Source organism: Eucalyptus grandis, chromosome 2 (assembly GCF_016545825.1).
Source record: "Eucalyptus grandis isolate ANBG69807.140 chromosome 2, ASM1654582v1, whole genome shotgun sequence".
In the NCBI taxonomy this organism is placed as follows: Eukaryota; Viridiplantae; Streptophyta; class Magnoliopsida; order Myrtales; family Myrtaceae; genus Eucalyptus; species Eucalyptus grandis.
Genome location: NC_052613.1, coordinates 58,081,748 through 58,097,252, shown reverse-complemented (window position 1 = coordinate 58,097,252; position 15,505 = coordinate 58,081,748). Strand labels below are relative to the sequence as shown.

General features: G+C 40.5%; 1 pseudogene; it reads right to left on the bottom strand.

The window, feature by feature from the left end:
• LOC120290828 overlaps positions 1–14,642 on the bottom strand; it is a 33,449-nt pseudogene extending 18,807 nt beyond the window's left edge.
• Positions 14,643–15,505: the final 863 nt, after the last annotated feature.

The window sequence follows — 15,505 nt, the reverse complement described above, 5'->3', positions numbered from 1 at the left end:
TCATACCATATGTACATACATCCTCATGTACTCATCACCATCATGTCATACATATACCATACCATAGGTGCACACACAACCATGCACTCATCATCATCATGTCATACATGTACCATCATGTCATAGGTGCACACATAGGTGCACACACAACCATGCACTCATTATCATCATGTCATACATGTACTATCGTGCCATAGGTGCACACACAACCATGCACTCATCATCATCATGTCATACATGTACCATCATGCATATGTCACCATATCATATGTGCATGATTCAATTTCCACTTTTATCCTTCAATTTGATCACCACATCTTTCTTTTTTGGGACCACTAATTGCATCCCACATTTTTATTACTCGCACTCCAACCTGGCATTGCGAGAAACCTCCGGCACACACCACCGGGTATCCAGCACCCCCACATTCCGGGCATCTCGCATCCCAATTGGCATCACGAGGCATTCCCTAGGCACAAACCTCCGAGGCTTCCGGCACCCAACCATTCCGGGCATCTTGAAACTCCCGAGGACATCCAGGCATGTATTACAATACAGCCAGGCATCCGGCACCCCCCATCCCGGGCATCCTGATACTCCCAAGGCATTATCGACCCACCTCCAATAGTTTCCTCATTCATCATAATTAATATTCACCAATTTATGTCTCACAATCAACATGGCACATGATGTAATGACAACAAAGTCAAATTCGGCATTTGATTCTATATGCAATGCCAAATATCATCACATGCTCAGCAAGATTCAATCACCTCAACCAATATAATTATTAGGGCTCATCCAAAACAGAATAATCATAATTTCAACATTTGAAATTCGCACAATCCAGCTTGCACAGTTTTAGAAAATATTTCCATTAAATACCCGAATGGTCTTTAAAAATTATAAAATTCAAACACGTGATATTCAAGACATAATGGCATATATTTCATGAAGGACACTGCACCAAAATATTCTCATACAATTTGATATAGATCACGCATCACAGCATTTCTATTCTATCAATACAGCTTGCACAGTTTTTGAAACATTTTTGGTTAAATAGGCAATTGAACTTCAAAAAATATTAAATTTGAACATGTTGCAGAGAAGACATACAGAAATATACTTTGTTAAGAACACTTTTCCGAAAGAGCTTCATACAAAAAGATATGACCCATGCATGGAAACTGACTAAACCCGGACGCGCCAGATTACTTGGTTTTTGAAATATTTCCGATTAAATGCTCTAATGACCTTCAAAAATTATGAAATTTAAATATATGCTAATAAAGACCCTAAAGTATATTTTTCATGAAGATATAGAAGTTATATTCGTCATAGATAATTAATTATGGACGGTTGAAGCCCCTGTTTCTAACACCGAACATTTCAGGTTTAGCCGTCTCCGAAAAATCATGATTTCACTTACTTATCTTCCATATTTTCCTCTGAATTTTTGATATGTTTTGCCTAAAGAGGTCTACTACAACTTTCATTAAGCAATCAAGGTGATATTTTTAAAGGAAAGTCACTTTATAGTCCACGAAGTCACTGGAGTTCAGTACAACATTTCCAGATCTAATGTCTTCAAAGAAAAATCGTTTCACTAGGCTATACTTGTTCGTTTTACCTCAAATTTGAGTATGTTAGTATTCCAGATGTGCTATACAACTTTTGTGAAGGGGTTGAAGTGAAATTTTCAGTAAAAGTTACATGCAACACACAAAATCACCAAGAGGTCAACAAAACAGTTTCAGATCTAACATTTTCGTAGAGGGAGGGTTTCACCCCGCAAAACTCATCTATTTTGCCTCAAATTTTATTATGTTATACTGTAAGATGTTTTCTACAAATTTAATGAAGAAGTAAAAGCCAAAATCCGACTCAAACATTGCATGCAAGCCACTACAACATTCTGGGTTAGATGGTTTACTCGAGAACAGCTTACTACTTCAAAACAACACACTCAAAACTTCGGTTTTTCACACCCTAGACATCCGAAAATCATCACCATTCAATAACACATTCTAGACACAACATGCAAGAGTAGATCAAAGGATCTAACTTGCCTCCAAACTGAGCTACGGCGAGCACAACGGCGGCGAATGACGGACACACGGGCGGCTACGAGCAACGGACACACGGCTTCTTCCTCGTGCGACCTTCTCCTCCTCTCTCCCGGTTTCTCTTGGTAACTCTCTCTCTCTCTCTCTCTCTCTCACTTTGGACGACACACCTCCTCCCTAAACCAGCCACCTTTTCTTTTCATTTCTCTCCTACTCATCATTGGCAATGATTGATTCTTGCATGGATGACACTTGGTCATCAACTTGGGACAAATGGGGGAGGACATGCAAAACCAGTTCCCCCCCCCCCTTCCTCACGGTCGACGGCCCCTTATGGTTCTAATGGGCCAACCAACTGGTCCATCTTAGGCCCATCCCTCTTGGGCCTAAGACCCAAGTTTAATGAGATCAAATTTTAACCCCTTTTTAAAACTAATTAAATCTCTATTTAATTAAAACACTAGATTGCAAATTAAGATAACTATATACTTGAAATTATAAATACATAAGTCCCCATCTATCATACATATGGCCAAAGATAAAACTTCATTTCCAAAATTCATCCATTAAAGACTTGGCTATACGTCTCATTGTAAATCATGGGTTAGAAGGCTACAAATTACACTATCGGTACTTCCATCACCTATCCATGGTCCATGGCATATTCAGGGATTTTATGAAATTCTAGGATACCACATGATCACCTTACATGTTAGTGGATATGTGTAAAATCAATCAAACTGCCTGATAAAATATATATATATATATATATATATTTTTTTTTTTTTAAATGAACAAGATTATGTACCGAAATGACACTAGTTGACCAATTAGTGTAATCAAGTCCACGACCTTAGATTTTCTGATTGCGTAGGAAGTGTGGCATACTATTGTGCTTCACTTGGTTTCTAGCCGACCCCAATAGATTAGTGGCGACTCCTTTTGTGCGAAATTTCTAAAAAATATCCTAATGTCACGCGGGGTATGAGCTTGAGAGAGCCCACGCCTAATCATGGGCCTATGACTCGTCTTTTAGGCAATACTCCTAAACTTGTTTTCTTCCCTCGAGGCTAGGTCGCAACAACTTGGCGACTCTACTTGAGACTTGGTTTTAGATCATAGAGGACTTAGGCCAAAATTAATCTTGTTCAAAAATATTTTTGTTTGACAAAAAGGATTCTAGGTACATCCTTAACATTAAAGGTGTTAAATATTTTTGCAGAATGGGAGGTATAAGAGGAAGTGTTTGCTTACCTTTGTATTGTAGGGAGGTGTAGGAATGTATGGTTTATCTTTTATGTACGGAGTGTTGTTTGCTTATGAATTATTGTGCATGTATCCTTTACATTACACTACACTATGACACACACTACCTGCCGCCGGACCTAGGCCGCATAGGATCACCTAGGATGGTGTTGAGGTGGGTACCACTTCGACTACAATCGTGTAGTACGAGTCGCTCATCTTAACTCCGAAATTTCTTTCTTCACGTTGAAAGTACCCACCCCGGTCTGAAACCGCGCGACATGGGTTGGTTCTTTGATGAAGTCGGAGTCATGGGTAACTCGACCCAACCACGACCTTGTTGGTTTAGTCCAGTGATCCTATGGCTCCATTTTGAGCCGTATAGAGTAGAAATCGGACCACATTTCATGTGCATGTCTATGTAAAAAAAAAAAGAAAAAAAGAAGAAGAGACAAAGGTCAGCACCCATTGTAAGTGTCATTTCCCTTTTTATTTGCTCATTTTGTATTGTATTTTCATCTTGAAATTCACGGAAATCAATCGAATGCCCTCAGTGATGTAGGTTTATTATGATTGAAAAATTGGCAATCACTTTTGACAAGTGAACATTTGAATGCAAGTTCTAAACATTTTGATTTGGTCCTATTAAACACATGATTTTATTTAAATTCCTAATTATGGGCTCAAAATCACTTTTAAAAAAATGCCAGAAAAGGGGCTCGCAAGTTGTGATTATATATTGGGGCATAAAAATTGAGATTGCATTTTTTTATCAAACTCTTTCCTTCTCACATTTTGGGACTGAAATGCAAATCACATTTTGTATAGATTTCTCAAAATAGAAGTCACTTCATTTTTTGCAAGAGTAAAATCATAAAATCAATCTCTTTAAAAAAAAATCAATGCCACTTTTGCATATGAAACTTTTGGAATAAAAGTAAACTTTCGATTGATGGTCGTGGAGTGATTATTTTAATGATATCTTCTCTTATGATAAAATCTTGGCGAAATACGAAAACCTCGTAATAAGGACTGTGGGGGCATGTACCGTCCTTGATTTTATTGTAAGAAGCGACCTCATTGAGATATCATTTTCTCTCATTGACGTATTGTTATTGTCATCTTTTTACAGGTTATGCATGATGCTCCTTGACATTCTCATGGTGACCACATAAAGAAGTGAATTATAGAGTTAGGACATGAGTTGATTTTTACTTTCATCCGTGCAAGAATTTCTTGTATTTTATCATTGTCTTTATTCTTGTTAAGAACCATGTTTTCCGTTTTGGGTTTTGATTGTGAATCCAATTGATGCTTTTGTAAATCACGCGACTCATTTTTTATTTTTTATGATGGAATTCAACTTCATGAAAATCATCCCTTAAAAAAAAAACGAATTCAAAAGTGTTTCAAGTGAATCTTTACATTTACCTTCCCAAATGAATCTCAAGAAAGCTTTGCTTAAGGCTCTCTCTTCACAAAATCGCTTTCTCCAGTAGGACGATGAGTTTATTTGAGATTGACATTTGCTCATTTTAAAAGATAAAAGTGTAGGCTCATGGAACTTGAGGAGTAAGCATGTGCCGAGGATGCCTTGGTGCCAATTTTCCGTAGAGGCGGAACGAAGTTGAATTCTATTCTGGGAAGTTTTGTTATTCACAAATGCCTTAGATGCCAAAACAACCCATCGATCTCGTTCACTTTGCATGCTGAGACAAATGAAAGGAGTTGCCAAATATCCAAAAATACGAATTCGAAGGAAGAGTAAATTGTATCAATTCCAATTATCCATTTCTGATACCGTTTCTGACATGATTTTCTTTTCATTGTCAAGGAGAAATCCAGAGTACCAAGTTATGTAACATTCCAACAAATGCAATAGAGCGTTATTAAGTCCTATTCATCTTAAATAAAGAAGGATTCAAATGAAGCATAGGGGCAATATTTTCCATTCCTCCATAAGGGACAAATTGGGATGTCGATTGCCGGACTTTGGAAAGGGATGTATTTTGTTCCTAAGCGCGATTCTCTTTAGCATAAAAGATGACATATTCTTTTCTTTGGTACAAGACGGATTCGAACAGAACAAAGGTTTGAATGGGAGAGCAATGTTTGATTTAGAAAAAATCTCTCATTCACCCCATCAATGAAGTGTGCTAGAACAACATTGTCAAATTCATCAAAAAGGATGTATCGTTCCTCAGTTGAACCTAACTAAGTATAGAGATAACTCGTTTCATCTCCCCTTCTTATAGAGTGATAAATAAAAAAAGTTGCACCTTGACTGTAGAAGCAGCGCCTTCTACCAAGGAATCAGGAAAACGTCAAACACTTAAAGGCGAATGCAAGGGAAGGGTATTGTCCAGTTACCAAGTACCCACGAAGGTGAATCCAAGAGATGCTAGCGCCCAAAGGATGAAAGAAAATGAAGGGTAATAATGTATCGTTTTCAATCCCTAAAGATTGTTGCACTAATATATTCTTTCACATTCTTTACAGGGTTACCGAGTCACCGTGCCGCAGACAAGCACAAAATTTTTTGAGCATCATATTAATCTACTCAGACGATCTCAACAGAGTGAAATAGAGATGTTAATCATGCAAAGTAGAGGATACTTAAGATGAGGAAAAGCAAGTTATTTCCAAACACATCCTTCAAACACTTTTGAGAGTTGAGTGAAAAACAACATTTTCCTAGGACAAATGATTCATTCGCATCGACCATAAAGATCGAGATGATAAAGGCATTTCCTTCATCAATCCCAAGCATTGCACTAATCTAATGCTATCCCTTTGGGCTGAAAAAAATGATGATACTTCAAAGTACCCTTGTCGAGAACGACCCTACATTGGGGGCAGCATAGGGGGTTATGATCATGTTGTAGAGCGAAAGATTGAGAAAGATTCAATTACTTTCACTTGCATCAATCTTCTGGTGATAGCTTCAGAGGAATTTTCATTCGAGCTTGACTCATCCTAAGGTGAAGAAGATCATTTCTTTCTCTACCCAAACACTGATATCCATTGCATTAACTAATTTTTGCCTGATTATTTATTTCCGAACCTCGAGCGGTGATCATCTCCCTTCACTGGGGCAAGTTATAAGAATTGACCAAATACAATTGACAGTCACGAGAAAATGTGAAAAGCATCTCGAAAGTTATAAGAGCTACAAAAGTTCAAAGAGAAAAAAGTGTGACAAACTAGGGGGCATGAAAAAGTAGTGTACCTGGTAAAAGCAAGGCTAATGCCCGTGAAGAAAAAAAAGAAGCCAAAAAGCTGCATCTTATGTGGAAGAAAAAATTATCAAAGTTCAAGTGCCTCGTAAAAAAAAAAAAAAAAAATCATCGTAGGAGCAAAGGACATTAGAGAAATGAGCAAAGCTCTCATGCATAAATGATTAGTCAACGGACTTTTGAGATGTGCTGTGTTTCAAAAGCCAAATACTTTCGAAAGGTTGAGTGACCCGGTCACGATGCCATGATAATCATCGACTCTTAAAAATCCTCTTGAAAATTTTAAGCTTTTAAAACCTCTCCCAAGCCAACATTACAACCCCTTTCCAAAGTCTCTTTAGATTAGGATGGTTTGAGTGAAAATGAGAATGCCACAAAGAAAACTATCACTTGAAGGAGTGGAGGTACTTCTATCTTGTCTTATCTTCAAAGTTCTCGACTTATAAACCTGATGAAGATAACGACAAATATTCATTTATTGGCCTCAAAGCAATAATTCATTTGTGTAAGCCCTAACCGAGCCTATATTGCAGTCCTTTCAAAAGACCTTTTTGATAGATCGGATTGTGCTCATTGTGAATGTTTCTGAAAGCCTTTAAGATGGGTTATGTGAGATACCCTCAACAATCAGTTACTTCCCACGCAAATGGATGGGATCAAGCAGTCATTTTATCAAGAATGTGTAAGAAACCCTTTATGACTAAGAAGCTCTAGCTTGGCATGCTTAATGAGCCTTTTTCACGAGTTGTAGCTATTCTGATAAGAACTTGACTCCGGAGAATTTGATGATTAATGATACATTCCCGAACAAGATGACAGTTTTGCACCACATGACACTGATTGACATCAAATGTTTTTTAAAAGCAGTCGGACTTAGCTTGATTAGCTTGTTCAATTAATGCTGCAATATTGCTAATGTGTCTCTTGATGACGTCTCTAATAACATTTGCTCAAGTTGAGTTTGATAGGGTTCCCTAGTGAAGTCATGCATTTTTTTCAAAGGGTTAGCGAGTGCTTCCCTAAAAACCAAAAGTTCATGGGTCTATCCCTAAACCACAAGGTTCGTGAGTCTATTCTTAAACCATACAGTTTGTGGTATCATCCGTAAACCATGTTTGTTTGTTCACAGTCAAAACTCATTTGTACACGATGAGACTATCACACCCGATCGAAACCCGTTCATACACGGTAAGACCTTCCTCCTAATCGAAACCCATTCGTACACAGTAAAACTATCATATCCGGTTGAAACCCATTGTTACATGGTAAGACCACTTTCCTCTCTTCTTATGACCTGGAGAGTTTTGTATCCTAGAGTCTTATCTCTTCTTATGACCTGGTGGGCTTTTGTAGCTTGGAGTTTTCTCTCTTCTTATGACCCAGAGAGCTTTGCATCCTGAAGTCTTTTCTCTTCTTATGACCCAGTGGGCTTTTGTAGCCCGGAGTCTTCTCTCTTCTTATGACCTGGAGAGCTTTATATCTTGGAGTCTTCTCTCTTCTTATGACCCGAAGAGCTTTGAATTCTGGAGTCTTTTCTCTTCTTATGACCCGGTGGGCTTTTGTAGCCCGAAATCTTCTATCTTCTTATGACCCGAAGAGCTTTGTATCCTAGAGTCTTCTCTCTTCTTATGACCTGGAGAGCTTTGTATTATGGAGTCTTTTCTCTTCTTATGATCCAGTGGACTTCTGTAACCCAAAGTCTTCTCTCTTCTTATGACCCGGAGAGCTTTGTATCATGTAGTCTTTTCTCTTCTTATGACTCAGTGGGCTTTCTATAACGCAGAGTCTTCTCTCTTCTTATGACCCGGAGAGTTTTATATCCTGGAGTCTTTTCTCTTCTTATGACCCGGTGAGCTTCTGTAGCCCGGAGTCTTCTCTATTCTTATGACCCGGAGAGCTTTGTATTCTAGAGTCTTCTCTCTTCTTATGATCCGGAGAGCTTTGTATCATGGAGTCTTTTCTCTTATTATGACCTGGTGGGCTTTTGTAGCCCAGAATTTTCTCTTCCTATGACCAGGAGAGCTTTGTATCCTTAGAGTCTTCTCTCTTCTTATGACCCGGTGGGCTTCTGTAGCCCGGAGTCTTCTCTCTTCTTATGACACGGAGAGCTTTGTAGGAGAGCTTTTGTAGCCTGGAATGCTTTGTAACCCGGAGTCATTCTTCTTATGACATGGAGAGCTTTGTAACCTGGCGTGCTTTTGTAGCTCGGAGTCCTTCTTCTTATAACACGGAGAGCTTTATAGCCTATTGTGCTTTTGTAGCCCGGAGTGTTTTGTAGCCCAAAGTCCTTCTTCTTATGACACGGAAAGCTTTATAGCCCGGCGAGCTTTTGTAGCCCGAAGTCCTTCTTCTTATGACCTGATGGGCTTTTGTAGCCTGGAGTCATTCTTTCTCCTATTGACAAGACGTGTTCCCATAGCTTTAAGTTTTCTTCATCGACCTGATACATGCCTATGCACCTAGGGTCTCTCTATTGCCAAAATAATTTAGGTGTCTTTTGTCTTTGAATGAAACCTTTCCAGCTCCCATTCAAAGAGGGGCAGCTGTTAACATCTAAATTTTACAATTTTATTTAGGACTTAATTGTGTACAAAATTAAGAATTAGTTGCTAAAAAAAAGCAAAAACAAAAACAACAAAAAAAAAGAGAAAAAAGAAAACGTGGAAGGGGTCGGGCAGGATCCTGCCTTGGCCCGGCCCATGCTGCCTTCTTCTTCCTCTTCGTGCGTGAAACCTTAGGAGAAGAGGGAGAAAAAAAAACAGAGGCAAAGGGGAGGACGGCAGAGGAGAACCTAGAATAGAGAGAGGGAGAGCTCGAGGGAGACCGGACACAGAGAGAAAACAAGGAGAGGGAGCTTAGCAGAGAGAGAGGGGAGCTCAAGAGAAAGGAGGCCTTGCCGCCTCAACCTAACACCGCCATCGTCGCCGTCGTTGCGTCTCCTAGCCGCCAACCCTTGTTGCCGCCTCCAACACCTTTGGAAACCAGTCGCGAAGTAGGGGTCGCAGTCGTCAGGCTCGACTGACGTCCTCGCCACATCCACTAGCAATCCCCGACCTCAGAGGTCAGGGGTTGCCCTTGCTCGCCCAGTTGAGGTAGTGCTGTCGCGGTCCTAGCCGGAGGAGCCGCTTGTGCCGTCACCAGCCACATTTCTCCAAACACCACTATTGTTGCCGACGAGCCACCCAATCGACGCCGTTCACCGCCGTTTTCCCCAAAACCCAGATCTAAAGAAACGAGAGAGGGAGAGAGGACCAGAGAGGAGAAAGGGGGGGTCTTCGAAGCCGTCCAAGCCTCCTCGCGCCACCACCGCTCTGCCCAAGTTGGCTGCCATCTCGCCAACCACCAGAGTTCCTCCTCGCCCGCGAGCTCGCGCCACCGCTTCACTTGCAAGCTTGCATTGTTGTCCCCGTTGCTGCTGCTACCTCGCTGCTCCATCCTCCTACCCGACGCTGCCCAAGCCGACGTTGTTGCTCGCTACATCGCCACCGTCATCAAGCCCATCACCGTTGTTGACGTCCCAACTAATCCCTCCGGCGCCACGGATAACCCGAAGGCTCCAGAATTTGGGTCGTGTGAGTCGGGCCAGGTCCAATCAACCAAGTAGGGTTTTGGGTGTTTTGGGTCGGGTTTGGGTTGTTTTTGCATTGGGCTCGCACACCGGGCCCACCCGCTAGTTTTTGCTGGTTTGGATCCTGCGGCTCGGTCTGGCCCCGGATTTTATTTTAGTGTATTTTACTATTTAAAAAAATTAAAAGAAATTTTGAAAATCCAAAAAATATTTTAAAAATATTTTAAAAAATTTAATTAAAAATACTTTAAAAAATTAAAAATTTTGTAAATAAAAAAATAATGGGGTTTGATTAGGAATTGCTATATATTTCTTTTCTTTTTTAATGTAATTAGACATTTATTTGCTCATATTTTGATTATATCGTATGTTTAATTTGCATATTTGATTATGTTTAATTGCACGTGTTTAATTTTACTACAATTAAGATCTTGGTAGTTATGGTTGTTACTTTAATGACTGCGGACCCATATGATCACCTCACGTGTTAGTAGATATGTGTAAAATCAATCCAAATTGCCTAATAAAAATATTTTCTTTTAAAATGAACAAGATTAGATACTGAAATGGTACTAATTGACCAATTAGTGTAATCAAGGCACTAATAGACCAATTAGTGTAATCAAGTCCTCGACTTTAGATTCTCCGGTTACATAGGAAGTGTGACATACTCCCATACCTCACTTAGTTTAGCCAACCCCAACAGGCTAGTGGTGACTCCTTTTGTGTGAAATTCTTAAAAATATCCCAATGTCACGGGGGATATGGGCTTGGAAGAGCTCGCGCCTAATCAATACCATGAAGAAAAAATCAATACAAAAGGGAGAAGTTGAAGCTGAATGAGATCATCCTCTTCTTTCATTCATCTGAGAGCTCAATTAACCATTCGTTCTGTTTTTACATGCTTTTATATAACAACAGAGGAAAAACTTCTAGATCTAAACCAACCACTCCTTGAATGACAGCTCAGCGCACACACATAACAGAAAAATAGAGCTCATGCATATGTGTACAAGAAATAACTCTGCTGAAGCAAAGGACATAGTTTTACGCCCTTCTAGTTTTACTGGCTGCTCCTTCTTCGCGCCAATCCTCTGTGTCCTCTGTTTTAGTTGACTTTTGTTGCTGAGTTTCTTCCTGCTGCTTCCTTCTAAGCATTTGCAGCGCTGCATTCTCAACATTCTCAAATAGCCACGGTGGCCAAATTGCTGATGCCAAGCAGATGCTGCAATCTCGATAGTTTCTCTGGGGCAGGCTCGCCCTTCATGTATATAGCAAATATGTCTGTCAATTCTTCTGGCACTTCCCTAGACAGTGGCTCTGCCGTCACCGCTTTGTCGCATGCCAGCAAATCATTGAGAAAGAGGAAACCTGCACACGGCAATTGAAACAGGCTTAAAAAGGAGGCACGCCATTCTAGCAAACATATCAACCCTCAAAATTCACAGCTCACGACTGGTAGAAGAACATAGGATGACAAACTCTGTTGAGTCCGTACCACTCCCTGTCGATTCCTTTGCCTCAACAAGGCCACGGCCTGAATAAGTGAATTTGACAACCTACTACGAGCTAGCTTTGTCGGCATTGATATTCAGGTCGGCTGGTATTTTCTCATAAACTTCCACCTCGTCAAATTCACCGGTGTCATCCATGGTTTTTCTTGAAGAGGTTCTCCCTCAGGCTCTTGGATATCATGCTATCTAAATCCACCCTCGCTTCCTTCAGTTCTCGGATCTGCTTTATATTGAGCCTCCCCTGACTGACAGCAGTTTCTATTGCAGCTGCCATCTTTGTAGTCGTAATGCTCTTAATTACTTTCTAAGCATATTCGGAGGCAAGCCAACTTGCTTCTGCACCTCATTCAGCTGCTCAATCCTAGCCTTCGTCAGCTGACCATCAGCTAATATCACCTCTGCTTGTTGCCTGAATGCCTGCTCAGCGAGACCCCGGCGGACCTCTACAATCTCCTTAGGAGTCAAGCCAAGGATACCGCCAAGCTGGTTTAGCAATACAAATTCAGAGTCATCCTTTTTGGTTGTGATTTGGGCTCCAAAGGGGATATTCGTTACTTCTCCAGTCAGGCAAAACAATAGATATGTCTTATAGAGGACGGTCCTGTCCCTCTCTGGAAGATCATCCTTCAAATTTATCTCTGTTTGGCCTTGCTTTCCTAACTTGGCTGTAAGTTCTTTACTGGGTCTTATCTTTCTAAGTGTCTGGAGAGACTCCCACTCCTCCTCTTCGATTTCTATTTCTACCTCCTTAGCAGCTTCTTCAGATGCAGTATCAGGTGATTCCCCTTTATGTCTGCCACCACCTCAGTAACAATTAAGGTATTAAAGGCGATCATCTTCTTAAGCTCTCTAGCAGATTCAGTACGATTCTGAGCTGCTCGTGCTCATTTAATGTAATTAATGAAAATCTTTCTGTCCTGCATGGAGATAAGGCGATCGAAGGTTATGATTAGCTGGAATAAAAGTATAACCATGAATCTTTCGATTGTCCTAAGACAAATTACGAACTGAAAGAAAGATCCTCAAAACTTAAAACTACGTACATGCACATGCTTACACGATCAAATGTCAACTGACGCTACATGCAAGACACGCATATCCTTCTTGTTAGTAGACTTCACAGCAAAATATCACCAAGAGGGTGCTAATTGGTATAAATCGATATATGTAGTCAAGTTCGTGCTTTACACCTGACTATATATAGTCTATCTATCAGCTGCCTCCATGCCCATATGAGCACAGGACCACCATACGTATTTATGCAATTCAATCCGTGGGGGATATCATAATCCGAGTCAAATTCATGCTCGCTAAATAAGTGATGAATCTTCAGGATCCAAGGCAAATTCATTTCAAATAATCAAAACACATCGTCTAACTTCCAAACTGGCATTCCAGGCAACAGTGAAAGGGACAGCAAGACACAAGAAAACGCAAGGACAAAAAGGAGATAGACAAGGATGCCATTAGGAGAAGAGATCAATCAGTTGTGTTTGACCAAAACCGGTAACTTTCTTCTTCGATTCCAGTCCCTTTTAGTGAAATGACTTTACTTACCTATACAGGGGTAGAGGAATGCAGAAAATGGACTTAAGAAAAGACGTTATTCCAAATTTCTAAAATGAAACTCCTTTTATGTTATATTTCTTAAGAATATTGATGTTCTATCTATCGTTGCCACTACTCCAAGAGAATAGCATGAACCTTGACAAAAAGTAAGGTTGACCCATTGTAGCCTGAACACAAGTATGTCATCCATGTCATATGAGTGAGTGAGAGAGAAAAAAAAGGGGGAGGGAGAGAGGTCTGCCAAAAGGGAAGGAATCGTAAAAGAAGATACTCACAGCTGTGCTGGCAATAGACATGGCAGCCTCCCTTGTCAAGCGCAAGCCATGAGCTGCTTTGCTCACAGATTTCTTCACTTCTGCATCATATCCATCTACTCCCGTGGCAATCGCATCCTCCACAACCTGGATTTAACAGTTCAGGTAAGTCAGTACAGTCAAACCAATTTCTTTGCAGACAAATGTATCGCACAAAATATGCGTCAGATGTGAAGTTGGAACATAGTGAAGTCAGTTGTGATGTTTACCTTCTCGAATAAACTGCCACATATACTGGAGTGAGCTGCTTCAACAGTTTGCTGAGAGATACAGAGCATAACTCGTACTCGTAGTAAAGCTTTAACATTCTCTTCACTCAGTTCTCCATCAGCAACACACTGCTGAACTTTCTGCCTGTAAATTTCTACATGTGAAAAATAAAAAGTGATGTCATCGGGTATTGTATGATGGCTTTATGCAGTACATAAACATGAAATTCTTAAATTTCGCTCTATCAACGATTTTCAAAATTCACTGTGTTCTACTCAGGAAGAAAGTTCCTTTTGCTACCAATTTTCACATTGCTAGATAGATAATAAAGTTGAAAACTTTAAGAACCATTGAACCACAGCAGAAATAAGCGAACAAGAAAAGAAGAGAGCGAACATGAATGACTATCGATTAGTGCTCTAGTATAGGAAATTAATGAAAATACCTTCATGAATCTCACTAGCCTTCTGTGGATCAAATCGCAACTCTTCACATAGGTTTTGGAGGAATACTGCTTTGCTATCCGCAGCTTCCAATTCACCAAAATAAATGACCGTTGAAATCGTTTATGATATACCTTTGCAGTTACGTCAAGCGCGATAGCTTCCTATTCTCCCCTTATTTCTCCCGACACAAGCCTCAGAAATTCGCCACTGTTCACAGAGTCTTCGGTGCAAGTAACGTCTCCAAGATGCTCATGTTGGGCCACAGCTTCCTCTTTCTATGCTACTGCTAATGGTCCAGTGCTACATATCGATACGTTTATGTCAATCTTTCATTTCTTGATCACTGAACATACATGCACATATGATCTGGGATTGTCTATAGGAGGTGCCGGAGAGCCAAAGAACTGATACCGCCAACAGTTTGGTGTACGAAGCGAATCTTAGGCTGAGAGACCCATTGCACGGATGCATGGGTGCAATATCGGCTTTGCAACAGCAGATCCAGACTCTGCAGGCTGAACTCAACGCTGTAAGAAGTGAGATACTGAGATTCAAATACAAAGAAGCGGCCACTAACAATCATATAATATAATACGCGGAAACGAATCTTGCAATTTACGTCAACGCGAAATCACCAAAGAAATTGTTGGGAATAACGGATCTCCGAAAACCGGATTCGACACTAAATCGAACCCCTAAATCAATGCGGAAGACGAAGCCCGGGAAAACACGTATCACCGATCATAAAGCACACCACGGAGTCGAGCGTACCTTGTTAGCCATAGATTAGACACCGACGCCGATAAAGGAAGAGAAACTGGCCTTGTTCGATCCGATGACGCCTTGAAGGAGAGAAAACAACGGCCTTGTTCTTACTGTTTTTCTTTTGTTGGAGAGAGAGCGAGGGAGAGAACGTACGTATGTTCTAATTCCAAGAGGTGTCTTCTCTCTCTCTCTCTCTCTCCTCCCTTTTATACCTTCCCCCATCCACAGGCCCTATTCCCGTGGGCCGGGCCTTTTTGGCCCAGCATGGGCGGACGGGCCTTTAAGCCCATCACCAATTAAAACCATCATCTCCCACTCGCACATGGTGGGCTGAACAGGATTCTCTTTACCTCTCTTCAACATTCATACCGGTGAATAATCCGTGCGACCAAAGATACTTTGAGAGCTCGTTGCCACACATCTGTTAGGAATATATAGCAGCTCATAATGGGCATCACACTCCGAGTAGATTTAGTATGCAGTACCCTAGATCGATTGATCACATTTATATCTCTCTTGATCTCTTTCAAACAATGATATATATATATATATATATATATATATATATA